This window comes from Schistocerca serialis, chromosome 7, assembly GCF_023864345.2.
Source record: "Schistocerca serialis cubense isolate TAMUIC-IGC-003099 chromosome 7, iqSchSeri2.2, whole genome shotgun sequence".
NCBI classification, from domain to species: Eukaryota; Metazoa; Arthropoda; class Insecta; order Orthoptera; family Acrididae; genus Schistocerca; species Schistocerca serialis.
This window is the reverse complement of record NC_064644.1, coordinates 102,132,343-102,148,306: the sequence shown is the minus strand read 5'-3', so window position 1 is coordinate 102,148,306 and position 15,964 is coordinate 102,132,343. Positions and strand designations below refer to the sequence as shown.

Genomic DNA, 15,964 nt, shown 5'->3' with positions numbered 1-15,964 from the left:
AGCATTACGTAGAAGTTTACTGTTGAAATCCGGAGAGAGTGCTTTGAACAGACAGGAAATATAATATATTTTTCTCAGAACATATTTATGGTTAAGAGTCAGAATTTGGTGTCAATATACATCAACATGTCTTGTCCATGTCCTGTTTCTCTACGTAGTCTCCATCACGTTCTATGGCCATACGCCAACGTTGTGGAAGATAATGTATTCCCTGCTGGAAAACCTCTTGTCCTGTATGCGTAGCCATGTTTCCACTGCATGACTGACACTCTCGTCATCTTCAAGGTAACGATCCGTGATAGAAAGGCCTCTCCGTCGGACTCAAAACGCACAAACAATTCAGATGAAGTGGCTTTTCTTTGAATCTTGTTGTCCGCTGTGAGCATTCGTGGAACCCATCGTGACCACCTCTTTGAATGTCCGAGAGTCTCGATCATTGCAGACGCACTTCAAATGCTGTAGAGCCAATTGTCGAGTTGTGATGCGCCGGTCGGCATGAATAATGTCATCCGCACGATTCAGCATGTCTGGTGGAGTGGCTGTGATAGGACGTCCTGAGCGTGGCTGATCATGGACCTCTGTTTCTGCATTTCCTGAGGCTGTAACTTTCTTTACCATTCGCCCAACTGTACTCCTATCAACTGCAGCATTGCCACACACTTCATACAAACGATTATGGACATTCACCACGGGTTCTTTTTCTGCACGCAAGAGTTCAATAACGGCACGCTGCTTGTAACGCGATTCGAATGTAGACTCCATTTTGACGCTGTACTACGGCTCTGCCATCTGCCAGAGCGGTTCGAAACTTCACTGGCACACAGAACAAACATCAAATGTGAACCAGTAACAAGGACGTTTGTCTATGTATATTAATCACTTTTTTAAAAAAGAAAGAGGGACATTACTTATTGAACGACCCTCGTACTTCGTCCCCCGTAAGCCTCGCGAAATGCTCACAACGACAAAGACAGTGAAATTAGAGCTGCCCGCATCTCGTGGTCGTGCGGTAGCGTTCTCGCTTCCCACGCCCGGGTTCCCGGGTTCGATTCCCGGCGGGGTCAGGGATTTTCTCTGCCTCGTGATGGCTGGGTGTTGTGTGATGTCCTTAGGTTGGTTAGGTTTAAGTAGTTCTAAGTTCTAGGGGACTGATCACCATAGATGTTAAGTCCCATAGTGCTCAGAGCCATCTGAACCATTTGAAATTAGAGCTAATACTGAAGTTACCTGCAATCATTGGTCCCACTCGCGAAGGAGATACTGAGGCGGGAAAAGGTACTGGCCGGCCGGGGTGGGCGACCGGTTCTAGACGCTACAGTCTGGAACCGCGCGAACGCTACGGTCGCAGGTTCGAATCCTGCCTCGGGCATGGACGTGTGTGATGTCCTTAGGTTAGTTAGGTTTAAGTAGTTCTAAGTTCTAGGGGACTGATGACCCCATATGTTAAGTCCCATAGTGCTCAGAGCCATTTTTGAAAAGGTACTTGAAATTCGAATCCTGCCTCGGTCATCGATGTGCGTGATGTCCTTAGGTTAGTTAGGTTTAAGTAGTTCTAAGTCTAGGGGACTGATGACGTCGGATGTTAAGTCCCACAGTGCTTAGAGCCATTTGAACTTTTTTTTTTTTGTTGATCCGCAACGAGGCCGCCGGTTGGCATTGTGTGGTATTCAGTATCCGATCGGGGAATACTTACTTTCCGCTTTCATTTTTATATTTATATTAAGTGATTTTACGTATTTGGTATAGTAACTGCTGTATAACGATTCAGAAGTGGAATGCCATACCATACAGTCTGAAATTAACAAATAAAAAATATTGCTGGAGTCAAACTCTCCACGTAGAGTATTGTAACTCAAAAGCGTACCTACTGCGGTAATTGAGCAGCACTGCTGCTGTGCTCTGAATGTATTAGTTGTCGAACGTTTGAATACCTTGTTTTCAAACTGCCATTCTTTGACATCGATTTTCTAGCGAAAATCCGCACGGGACGAAATGTTGTTATAAACATTTTTGTATTACAGGCCTGAACATGGCTGTCCTTCATCTATCGTATATACATTTCAGTGGAGAAATAAAGCAACCAAATGGTAGCAAATAGTTGTTTAATACATTAACCTGGATTTTGACACCTCTAAGAATGTCTTCAAAGGAATGAAAATTTAAAATCCGATAAGTTACATTGCGAGAAAGCGATAATCAAAGTTTAGAGCAGACATGTCAGTCTGCTGCTATTCCTTGCAAGGTGTACGTACCAAAGGCTGGAACGCTTTTAATTCTTAATTATTGACTTGAGCATTTCTGCCCTAAACTTCCGGTTCAGAAATGGCTCTGAGCAGTATGGGACTTAACATCTGAGGTCATCAGTCCCCTACACTTAGAACTACTTAAACCTAACTAACCTAAGGACATCACACACATCCATGCCCGAGGCAGGATTCGAACCTGCGACCGTAGCAGCAGCGCGGTTCCGGACGGATGCGGCTAGAACCGCTCGGCCACAACGGCCGGCACTTCCTGTTCGATGTGTTATTTCTCCATTACAACTTCTTTGTAATCCTAGTAGGCAAGGAATCACTGTGTGAAGCCTGCGTGCGTGAATTTTTCTGCAAACTCTTACATTATAAAAAAAGTCAATGTCATAATTCGCCAACTACGCAAGTTAAATCTTATTTGCTCTCGTTAGAAAATTGGCCACATTGTCCGCCATTACTTAGGAAAAACCTCACGTCAGTATGTTTACTATTCGCCGTACGAAAATACTGTCGCTGTCACAACGGTGGGTTCTTTGGTTCGCTCCGTGATGAGGCTGAGCGCAACTGTAACAACAATATAAGTTCACTTTATTGCAATACATATATATCTATAAAGATTTACTTGGTACGATCCACTACCTCAAGAATGTTTGGAGTATAACTGTCTATGAGTAATAAAGTATCGCCTGAAGCATCACCTGATAACAGATAAATTTACAAGACTGTTCACTTGAAGATTGACTAACTTAATGTGCATATAGCATTTTGCATAAGTCATTTAATACATCGGCGGCCCGTCTGACTTGTAAGACGGCACCGTCGTCTTCATGGTCGACTGCGAACTACGGCGAGAGTTTCTCTGCTCAGTCGTAAGTAGACAAGCCGTTGCGGTGGCATAGGAAAACTCTACGAGGCGTGGGTTCGCCGGCGTTTATCATTCGTCGGTGGGGCAAGCAACTACTGTGCCCTTTTAGATGCGAGGCCCAAACCTTGATCTGACATCCCGCTCTTCGGAGGACACCACACTTACTCATACAGAATATACACTTTTCGATTAACAGTAACCGAAAACCGCTGTGCAACGCAGAACTGACCACTCGAAGTGACACAGCGGCAGCTGCTCATATTCCACACGTAGTGTAGCCAAGGCTAGGGGACGCTTCAGATGGAGCAAAGAGCGACATCGCAGGACAGCGGAGCGATCTGGAGTGATGAGTCACGCTATATTCTCTTCCCGTATGGAGGAAAGGTTAGCGCTACGCGTACGCCTCGAGGGTCATGTATCGTCCCAGAAAAGAAGTGTGGAAGATATGGTGTTAGGACAGGGTGGTGTTTTTCGTGATTAGGGTATGGTCCCCTTAATGCGCTCGAGAAAACGCTAAAGGCGGAAGAATAGGAACACTTACTAAAGCACTGCTTAGGTACTGCGTGCAGTACGCAGAGGAACAGTTCGGAGACGATGATTGTATTGGCACAACAGTACACCCTGTCGTAAAGCAGCATCTGTGAGGTAATGGTCTGTCGACAATAGCGAAATGGACTGACCTGCCCAGACAGAACTGGCTCAAATGGCTCTGAGCACTATGGGACTTAACATCTATGGTCATCAGTCCCCTAGAACTTAGAACTACTTAAACCTAACTAACCTAAGGACGTCACACAACACCCAGTCATCACGGGGCAGAGAAAATCCCTGACCCCGCCGGGAATCGAACCGGGGAATCGGGCGCGGGAAGAGAGAACGCTACCGCACGACCACGGGCTGCGGACGGACCCGAGCTCAGTAAATCACGTTTCTGATGAGTTTGAGCATCGATTTCGCTCCAGGTCCCTGCATCCAACATTACTACCTTCTCTGATTTAGACTCTTGAAGAAGAATGGGCTGCTGTTCCTCCAAAGACATTCAGACATCTCACTGGAACTATCCTCAGCAGAGTTCAAACCGACATAGAGGCTGAGGGTAGACACACCCCTAGTTTAAGTTCACTATTATGCGTTCGAAAACTGTTGATCAGCTTTTATATTTGGGATAGCCTGCCTTGGTTGCCTCTGGAATCACGCATTTCATTCAAATTCACGATTCGCAGTTGACCACCTTTGCCAGTTACCTGTTGCCTGTCGAAGTAGAAGCACGGAGTAAAGGATATCCGCCAGAGCTGACGTTTAGAGAAACGGCGCTTGGCGAAGGTCCTGCGTGAGGGCGAAGCGCTGCGGCCGGTCTGGGCTGCGGCTGCGGTGTTCCGCCGAGCGGAAAGCAACCACCGCGACCAACGGCATGCGACCGCGCCGGGCCGCGCCGACCGGAACGCACTGGCAGGTCGGCCGGAAGCGGCCCACAGTGCATCGTGTCCGCTTCGCTGCTGGCATTGCGTACCTGCTGCCACACCGCCGTGCCCTCTCGGTTTTCTCACAGCTATCTTCTTCATCTTCAGATCGAATAAAAACAGTTTCGATCTCGTTTTCATTCATTAGCAACCGGTTTCGATCTTCTACTCAGACCATTTTCAGGCTTTCCTCCGCCATTATGGCTGCTGGTGGTGGCAGACGGACCGCGATCCGTAGAAGTAACTCAAATCACTTAATAAAAGCAAGTCGTCTGGTCTAGATTGTATACCAATTAGGTTCCTTTCGGAGTATGCTGATGCATTAGCCCCTTACGTAAAACACATATACAACCGTTCGCTCGACGAAAGATCCGTACCCAGAGACTGGAAAGTTGCACAGGTCACACCAATATTCAAGAAAGGTAGTAGGAAAAATCCACTAAATTACAGGCTCATATCGTTAACGTCGACATGCAGCACGATTTTAGAACATATATTGTGTTCGAAAATTATGAATTACCTCGAAGGAAAAGGTCTATCGACACATAGTCAACGTGGATTTAGGAAACATCGTTCCTGTGAAACACAACTAGCTCTTTATTCACTAGAAGTGCTGAGTGCTATTGACAAGGGATTTCAGATCGATTCCGTATTCCTGGATTTCCGGAAGGCTTTGGACACTGTACCACACAAGCGGCTCGTAGTGAAATTGCGTGCTTATGGAATATCATCTCAGTTATGTGACTGGATTTGAGATTTCCTGTCAGAGAGGTCACAGTTCGTAGTAACTGACGAAAAGTCATCGAGTAAAACAGAAGTGATTTTAGGCGTTCCCCAAGATAGTGTTAAAGGCCCTTTGCTGTTCCTTATCTATGTAAACGATTTGAAAGACAATCGGAACAGCCGCCTTCGGTTGTTTGCAGATGACGCTGTCGTTTATCGACTAATCAAGTCATCAGAAGATCAAAACAAACTGCAAAACGATTTAGAAAAAATGAATGGTGTGAAAAGTGGCAGTTGACCCTAAATAACGAAAAGTGTGAGGTCATCCACATGAGTGCTAAAAGGAACTCGTTAAACTTCGGTTACACGATAAATCAGGCTAATTTAAAAGCCGTAAATTCGACTAAATACCTAGGTATTACAATTACGAACAACTTAAATTGGAGGGAACACACAGAAAATGTTGTGGGGAAGGCTAAGCAAAGGCTGCCTTTTATTGGCAGGACACTTAGAAAATGTAACAGACCCACTAAGGAGACTGCCTACACTACGCTTGTCCGTCCTCTTTTAGAATACTCCTGCGCGGCGTGGGATCCTTTCCAGATAGGACTGACGGAGTACATCGAAAAAGCTCAAAGAAAGGCAGCACGTTTTGTATTATCGCGAAATATGGGAGAGAGTGTCACAGAAATGATACGGGATTTGGGCTGGAAATCATTAAAAGAAAGGCGTTTTTCGTTGGGACGGAATCTTCTCACGAAATTCCAATCACCAACTTTCTCCTCCGAATATGAAAATATTTTGTTGACACCGACCTATATAGGGAGGAACGATCACCACGATAAAATAAGGGAAATCTGAGCTCGTACGGAAAATCAGACCATCGCAGATATTCATAGGCGCACGCAGAACGTCTACATGTATCTGGTAGTGAACAGAAATACGGTGAGTCGTTGCGCGAGGCGTCTGCCATCATCGCAACAAGGTCGCGCAAACTTGTCCGATCTCTCGCTTGCCGGCCCGTCGCACACAGCTGACGGTCCTGCAATGTTGGAACGTGCGGACACTCTCATTTGAGGCGATCGACGGATCACAGTGAAACACCTCACCGCTTAGATTCTCCTTCTCCCTGTCAAAGCAAGGCCTCACACAAGTCTGCGCATCCGAGAGGAGCTCACAGAACTTCATGGGACTGTTCTTCCTCATCCACTCCACAGTCCCATCTGTATGGCCCAATGAAGGATGCACTCCCCGGGAGCAGTACGTGGGTGATGGTTCAAATAGCTCTGAGCACTATGGGACTTAACATCTGAGGTCATCAGTCCCCTAGAACTTAGAACTACTTAAACCTAACTAACGTAAGGACAGTACACACATCCACGCCCGAGGCAGGATTCGAAAGTGCGACCTTAGCAGCAGCGCGGTTCCGGACCGAAGCGCCTGGAACCGCTCGGCCACAGCGGCCGGCCGTGGGTGATGGGGAGGTTATTGATGCGGCAGTGCATTGGCTCTGACATTGACCAATAGTGCGGTACCATGAGGGCATACAGGCCTTCCCAGTAAGATGGCCGTCGCATTCAACAGCGATTATGTCGAAAAAATATGGTTCGAATCCTGCCTCGGGCATGGATGTGTGTGATGTCCTTAGGTTAGTTAGGTTTATGTAGTTCTAAGAAGAATATAATAATACCAATCCCAAAGAAAGCAGGTGTTGACAGATGTGAAAATTACCGAACAATCAGTTTAATAAGCCACAGCTGCAAAATACTAACACGAATTCTTTACAGACGAATGTAAAAACTAGTAGAAGCCGACCTCGGGGAAGATCAGTTTGGATTCCGTAGAAATACTGGAACACGTGAGGCAATACTGACCTTACGACTTATCTTAGAAGAAAGATTAAGGAAAGGAAGCCGGCCGAAGTGGCCGTGCGGTTAAAGGCGCTGCAGCCTGGAACCGCAAGACCGCTACGGTCGCAGGTTCGAATCCTGCCTCGGGCATGGATGTTTGTGATGTCCTTAGGTTAGTTAGGTTTAAGTAGTTCTAAGTTCTAGGGGACTAATGACCTCAGCAGTTGAGTCCCATAGTGCTCAGAGCCATTTGAACCATTTTTGAAGGAAAGGAAAACCTACGTTTCTAGCATTTGTAGACTTAGAGAAAGCTTTTGACAATGTTGATTGGAATACTCTCTTTCAAATTCTGAAGGTGGCTGGGGTAAAATACAGGGAGCGAAAGGCTATTTACAATTTGTACAGAAACCAAATGGCAGTTATAAGAGTCGAGGGACATGAAAGGGAAGCAGTGGTTGGGAAGGGAGTAAGACAAGGTTGTAGCCTCTCCCCGGTGTTATTCAATCTGTATATTGAGGAAGCAGTAAAGGAAACAAAAGAAAAATTCGGAGTAGGTATTAAAATCCATGGAGAAGAAATAAAAACTTTGAGGTTCGCCGATGACATTGTAATTCTGTCAGAGACAGCAAAGGACTTGGAAGAGCAGTTGAACGGAATGGACAGTGTCTTTAAGGGAGGATATAAGATGAACATCAACAAAAACAAAACGAGGATAATGGAATGTAGTCGAATTAAGTCGGGTGATGTTGAGGGTATTAGATTAGGAAATGAGACACTTAAAATAGTAAAGGAGTTTTGCTATTTGGGGAGCAAAATAACTGATGATGGTCGAAGTAGAGAGGATATAAAATGTAGACTGGCAATGGCAAGGAAAGCGTTTCTGAAGAAGAGAAATTTGTTAACTTCGAGTATAGATTTAAGTGTCAGGAAGTCATTTCTGAAAGTATTTGTATGGAGTGTAGCCATGTGTGGAAGTGAAACTTGGACGGTAAATGGTTTGGACAAGAAGAGAATAGAAGCTTTCGAAATGTGGTGCTACAGAAGAATGCTGAAGATTAGATGGGTAGATCACATAACTAATGAGGAAGTATTGAATAGGATTGGGGAGAAGAGAAGCTTGTGGCAGAACTTGACCAGAAGAAGGGATCGGTTGGTAGGGCATGTTCTGAGGCATCAAGGGATCACCAATTTAGTATTGGAGGGCAGTGTGGAGGGTAAAAATAGTAGGGGGAGACCAAGAGATGAATATACTAAGCAGATTCAGAAGGATGTAGGTTGCAGTAGGTACTGGGAGATGAAGAAGCTTGCACAGGATAGAGTAGCATGGAGAGCTGCATCAAACCAGTCTCAGGACTGAAGACCACAACAACAACAACAAGTTCTAGGGGACTAATGACCTCAGCAGTTGAGTCTCATAGTGCTCAGAGCCATTTGAACCATTTTTTTTTGTCAAAAAAATAGGATTTTGTAGACAAAAAGAGTGAGGAATAATATGGTGTATTGGAATCCTGAATAAAACCAACGTGCTTGCAGAGGAAAGAAGCGTTGCATTCTATATTGAACGCCCCTCGTCAAAATGGAAGTTGGCTCGCAGTCGGAAGAGGAATGAGAAACATCCAAAGTAAATGACTGTATTACGAATTTTTCAACTCCATAAGTCTTGGTTGTTTAGGTTTCCTAACATCTTAGTACACATCTTTATGTCGTGTGCTCTCTCTACAGTCAATCAGATGACACACAATCATGGCAGCCTCCTTACTTGTTTATACTGCTTAAAACTAGGAAATTCAGAGACTTGTGACTGCAGTAATTCAGACGCTGGAGAGATTACTCAACTAATCTGCGTTTATTGCAAGGTCCAGTAACACAGATAGAAATGAAAGCTTGGGTTACCATTCCCTACAAGCATTACTCGTCTTCCAACAAAGAATGATGGGGCTGTTCTTAGATGTCTGATGGCAGTAATTTTAATTCGCAGTTTAAAAATCAGACTACAGACCAGTAGAGAATTACCACTGGTAGTGGTTAATTATAAAAATGTTTGCATCCGAAATAGTTATGGCTGTACACACCTGTGTGTAAGCAATTTTCGCGTAGAAACATTTGATAATTAGTTCTGTGTTCCGAAGTTGAGAAGCTTCTGCTTTCTTGCTAGTGCTGAAGAAAGACTGTCTGGTTACCTTAAAGTGATGTGCTCACTACTCAGTTTTTTTGCAATTATGGATGACTAAATAGCGCACTCACCCAGATGGACAAATGACAATAAACAACTTACTTGAAATATAGCAACCAGCCACTTTTTTAGACGTTATTTATGCTAAGACGCGTTTCCGTTTTTCTCCAGTTGTCGTCATACATTTACATTTTCATCGACACTACACTCTTGTCGACTCTATTTTTAATGTTGGAGCTACCCTTTATTCTGTAGCTTGTAACTTCTTGTTTTGTATTTGTACCCATAACACACACACACTTGTAGATTCATTGATATACTAATGCAGCCGACCATCATCTAGACTGTGCCCCGTCGAGAGCTTGATGCTGTTCACTTTCACTCATCTAGTTATTTTCACAGCCCTGGTGAATGCAAGCGTGTGACGAGTAACATGGCATCTCTGACAGACAGGTGTGTGAATTCACATGTGTGTTCGATAACGGCGAATAAATTCCTGTGCGGTTGCCGAATTAAATGACAGATAATCAAATACAACACCGCTTTTTTTCTCGAGTAGATGGCAGATATTAGTGCGCTGAAAGGATTCTGCGAAATCAGTATACGAGAAGCTTTTTTATATATCGAAATGAGATTTTCGGCAAATGATAGTACTCGGGCGGGCACGTAATGTTATTCTACATTTAGCTAGTTAGTTTCATGTTCCATATATCACTTGCACGCCAAATCGTAATGCTGTGGCACATCGAAATTAATTTGTTAACGTGACTGCATCCTGAACATTTGTAGGTTTTTTACTATCAAATATACAGATGTGGATTTGTAATTCCTGCCACCACCTTTTTACATGTTACAATAACAGAAATTCTTCTACAGACTGGAATGGATTGTCAAGTTGAAACTTTCCATTTCTTTTTCAAATTTTACTTTGCTGTCTATCAGGCGTTTTATTATCACTGGTTAAGTTATCAAAAATTTTAATTGTGGCATTGTGCACCCCTTTTTATGCTAAAAACAACCTTAATGTGGAGTAATGTAATTTTTCTTCTGGTATTGTAAATATGTACATCATTATTGCTTTTCAGCTGAAGTGAATTATTTATACTACAGCGAACTTCATGAGGGAATAAATGTATAATGTCCAACTCCTTAAACAGATGTCTATAATATGACAGTGGATGAGGACTACATCTTACTCTTACATCACGCTTTTGAAAAATGAAGACGCTCTTTCTTACAGATAAGCTATCCCACAACGTTATTACGTATGACATTACTGAATGAAAGTATCCAAAATATGCCAGCTAACTGATTTGTCTCTCCCCAAGCTTTGTCACGATTCTAAGTGCGAACATGTCTGACGTAAGCTGTTTTAGGAGTTGCAAGAAGTGCTTTTGCTGTTGAAATTCACATCAATATGGGCGCTAAGAATATGGAAGTTTCCGCCCTGTTTATTATTACATCACCATGTTTCTTGTTTTAACCGAGCTATTGAAGCAAGTATCATATTCTTAACCTTTTGGCACATAGCGCCCACTACAGTGGAGAGCTGTTCATGGTCGCTTCTTTCGTGTTTTCACTCAGTCATGAGGCTACAAATGTACAGTCCGCAACTGTGGCCACTCCTTAATGGTGTTGTACCCTGCACCCTCATGGCTCACTAAGAACGCCAAAGAAGTGTCCATTAAAAACTGTCCACTGCAGTGATTAAACGGAACGCATACTTATTCTGAACGATATTCGAACGCTTTTGATAAGACTAGTACAGTGATATGACGTTTCTTAATGTTGACGATGAAACTTTTCACGAAAGTATCCGAGAAATGTATTGAAATTGAGAGCCACAGCAGCTGAAGCCAAGTGGGTCTCTCAGGCACGAGGGTGTTGGGGTGCTTACTATACTGCGGACCCTGGACGAATAACTCGCATATTCCACTACGCAGTGACCTAGTTGTTGATCCAGTCGACCAAGCGTTGTTGGGAGGAAGAATGGCTGGAAGTGACAGGTAGCTAACAACGCCGGGTGAGGGCGACCACGCGACAGTGGAACAGCTGCTTGCAGACACAGAGGTGTGTTCATCGATTTCGTCCCCATAGATCCGTTCTCTGCGTTCCTGTGAATGGACGAGTAATTCCGACGAGCCCCATCGCCCCCACGCAGCCTCATTGCGCTGCTGGCTGCAGATGGGTCCGCCGCCGCCGCGTGATGGCCAGAGGATGGAGGGTGCTTGTGACCGGGCCTTTGTGGCGCAGCCACCGCCCCCGCTGCGCGTGGGCGGACCTCCCGCAGACTCCGCTGACGAGAATCTGGAATAGCGGGGCTGCCACGCCGGAACGCCGCGGGTGTGTTGCCTCCGTTCGTTGTGGAAGCTCGACCTGTTAGCGGAAAAGCGACTACGTACCACCAGGGAGTATTCAGATACAAGTACCTGACGTGACAGAGCCGTAGCGATTCGTGCTTCTTCCGCAAAAGTTAAAAAGTATACATATGAAGACAGTAACTGTTCTCGAAAGAACAGAATACTGTTGATGACCGTGCAGCTTTTCTCTGGAATAAATGATGACTAACTGAAACCCTCAGCTGCCGACAGGTGTTGTTGACATACCTCGATGTGGACAGCTGAAAATGTGTGCCCCGACCGGGACTCGAACCCGGGATGTCCTGATTACATGGCAGACGCTCTATCCATCTGAGCCACCGAGGACACAGATGAATAGCGCGACTGCAGGGACTTATCCTTTGCACGCTTCCCGTGAGACCCACATTCCCGACTGTCCACAATTCTATATATGTAATGTACCTTCTAGACATTTGCCCATTCACTCATCACTCGCGCACGCTTTGGCGATTCCCGTAAGAGTTTGGGCAACCTGTGCGCATTCGCACAGACGAGAACAGTTACTGTCTTCATATATATAGTTAGAGGCTACCCAGCCATTGACCTTCTTCTGTGCGAATGCGCACAGGTTGCCCAAACTCTTACGGGAATCGCTAAAGCGTGCGCGAGTAATGAGTGAATGGGCAAATGTCTAGAAGGTACATTACATATGTGGAATTGTGGACAGTTGGGAATGTGAGTCTCACGGGAAGCGTGCAAGGGATAAGTCCCTGCAGTCGCGCTATTCATCTGTGTCCTCGGTGGCTCAGATGGATAGAGCGTCTGCCATGTAAGCAGGACATCCCGGGTTCGAGTCCCGGTCGGGGCACACATTTTCAGCTGTCCACATCGAAGTATGTCAACAACATCTGTCGGCAGCTGAGTGTTTCAGTTAGTCATCATTTAAAAAATATACACTGATCGTGAAAAAAGTCATGGGATACCTGGGAATATCGTGTCGGTCCTCCTTTTGCTCGGCGTAGTGCAGCAACTCGACGTGTCATGGACTCAACAAGTCGTTGGAAGTCCCATGCAGAAATATTGAGCCATGCTGCCTCTATAGCCGTCCATAATCGCGAAAGTGTTACCGGTACAGGATTCTGTGTACGAACTGGCCTCTCGATTATATCCCGTATGTGTTCGACGGAATTCACGTCGGGCGATCTGCGTGGCCAGATCATTCGCTCCAGTCGTCCAGAACGTTTTTCCAACCAGACACGAACGATTGTAGCCCGGTGACATGACATTATTGTTTGGGAAGAAGAAGTCAATGAGTAGATGTAAGTGGTCTCCAAGCCGGACATACCGACTTCCAGTCAATGATCGGCTCAGTTGGACCAGAAGACTGAGTCCATTCCATGAGGTCGCAGATATCCTGCCTCGGGCATGGATGCGCGTGATGTCCTTAGGTTAGTTACACTACTGGTCATTAAAATTGCTACACCACGAAGATGACAAGCTACAGACGCGAAATTCAACCGACAGGCAGAAGATGCTGTGATATGCAAATGATAAGCTTTTCAGAGCATTCACACAAGGTTGGCGCCGGTGGCGACACCTACAACGTGCTCACATGAGGAAAGCTTCCAACCGACTTCTCATACACAAACAGCAGTTGACCGGCATTGCCTGGTGAAACGTTGTTGTGATGCCTCGTTTAAGGAGGAGAAATGCGTACCATCACGTTTCTGACTTTGATAAAGGTCGGATTGTAGCTATCGCGATTGCGGTTTATCGTATCGCGACATTGCTGCTCGCGTTGGTCGAGATCAAATGACTGTTGGCAGAATATGGAATCGGTGGGTTCAGGAGGGTAACACGGAACGCCGTGTTGGATCCCAACGGCCTCGTATTACTAGCAGCCGAGATGACAGGCATCTTATCCGCATGGCTGTAACGGATCGTGCAGCCACGTCTCGATCCCTGAGTCAACAGATGGGGACGTTTGCAAGACAACAACCATCTGCACGAACAATTCGACGACGTTTGCAGCAGCATGGACTATCAGCTCGGAGACCATTGCTGCGGTTACCTTTGATGCTGCATCACAGATAGGAGCGCCTGCGATGGTGTACTCAGTGATGAACCTGGGTGCACAAATGGCAAAACGTCATTTTTTCGGATGAATCCAGGTTCTGTTTACAGCATCATGATGGTCGCATCCGTGTTTGGCGTCATCGCGGTGAACGCACATTGGAAGCGTGTATTCGTCATCGCCATACTGGCGTACCACCCGGCGTGATGGTATGGGGTGCCACTGCTCACACGTCTCGGTCACCTCTTGTTCGCATTGACGGCACTTTGAACAGTGGACGTTACATTTTAGATGTGTTACGACCCGTGGCTCTACCCTTCATTCGATCCCTGTGAAACCTTACATTTCAGCCGGATACTGCACGACCGCATGTTGCAGGTCCTGTATGGGCCTTTCTGGATACAAAAAATGTTCGACTGCTGCCCTGGTCAGCACATTCTCCAGATCTCTCACCAATTGAAAACGTCTGGTCAATGGTGGCCGAGCAACTGGCTCGTCACTATACGCCAGTCACTACTCTTGGTGAACTGTGGTATCGTGTTGAAGCTGCATGGGCAGCTTTACCTGTACACGCGATCCAAGCTCTGTTTGACTCAATGCCCAGGCATATCAAGGCCGTTATTACGGCCAGAGGTGGTCGTTCTGGGTACTGACTTCTCAGGATCTATGCACCCAGTCACATGTCAGTTCTAGTATAATACGAGGGCAGTTCGATAAGTAATGCAACACATTTTTTTTCTGAAACAGGGGTTGTTTTATTCAGCATTGAAATACACCAGGTTATTCCCCAATCTTTTAGCTACACAACACTATTTTTCAACGTAATCTCCATTCAATACTACGCGCTTACACCACCTTGAAATGAGGGCCTGTATGCCTGCACGGTACCATTCCACTGGTCGATGTCAGAGCCAACGTCGTACTGCATCAATAACTTCTTCATCATCCGCGTAGTGCCTCCCACGGATTGCGTCCTTCATTGGGCCAAACATATGGAAATCCGACGGTGCGAGATCGGGGCTGTAGGGTGCATGAGGAAGAACAGTCCACTGAAGTTTTGTGAGCTCCTCTCGGGTGCGAAGACTTGTGTGAGGTCTTGCGTTGTCATGAAGAAAGAAAAGTTCGTTCAGATTTTTGTGCCTACGAACACGCTGAAGTCGTTTCTTCAATTTCTGAAGAGTAGCACAATACACTTCAGAATTGATCGTTTGACCATGGGGAAGGACATCGAACAGAATAACCCCTTCAGCGTCCCAGAAGACTGTAACCATGACTTTACCGGCTGAGGGTATGGCTTTAAACTTTTTCTTGGTAGGGGAGTGGGTGTGGCGCCACTCCATTGATTGCCGCTTTGTTTCAGGTTCGAAGTGATGAACCCATGTTTCATCGCCTGTAACAATCTTTGACAAGAAATTGTCACCCTCAGCCACATGACGAGCAAGCAATTCCGCACAGATGGTTCTCCTTTGCTCTTTATGGTGTTCGGTTAGACAACGAGGGACCCAGCGGGAACAAACCTTTGAATATCCCAACTGGTGAACAATTGTGACAGCACTACCAACAGAGATGTCAAGTTGAGCACTGAGTTGTTTGATGGTGATCCGTCGATCATCTCGAACGAGTGTGTTCGCACGCTCCGCCATTGCAGGAGTCACAGCTGTGCACGGCCGGCCCGCACGCGGGAGATCAGACAGTCTTGCTTGACCTTGCGGCGATGATGACACACGCTTTGCCCAACGACTCACCGTGCTTTTGTCCACTGCCAGATCACCGTAGACATTCTGCAAGCGCCTATGAATATCTGAGATGCCCTGGTTTTCCGCCAAAAGAAACTCGATCACTCCCCGTTGTTTGCAACGCACATCCGTTGCAGACGCCATTTTAACAGCACCGTACAGCGCTGCCACCTGTCGGAAGTCAATGAAACTATACGAGACGAAGCGGGAATGTTTGAAAATATTCCACAAGAAATTTCCGGTTTTTTCAACCAAAATTGGCCGAGAAAAAAAATGTGTTGCATTACTTTTTGAACTGCCCTCGTATATTTGTCCAGTGAATACCCGTTTATCATCTGCATTTCTTCTTGGTGTAGCAATTTCAATGGCGAGTAATGTAGGTTTAAGTAGTTCTAAGGCTAAGGTACTAATGACCTGAGATGTTAAGTCCCATAGTGCTCAGAGCCATTTAAACCATTCCATGAAAACACAGCTGACGCCATTATGGAGTCA

General features: G+C 45.7%; 1 protein-coding gene and 1 non-coding gene across 2 annotated transcripts in view; both read left to right on the top strand.

The window, feature by feature from the left end:
• The window catches only part of LOC126412335 (cyclic AMP response element-binding protein A-like), a 690,109-nt gene that overhangs the window by 163,857 nt on the left and 510,288 nt on the right, over positions 1-15,964 (top strand). The window lies entirely within an intron of this gene.
• Positions 12,457-12,530, top strand: Trnat-ugu (transfer RNA threonine (anticodon UGU)). Its single transcript has one exon. It is a non-coding gene; the product is annotated as a tRNA-Thr (tRNA).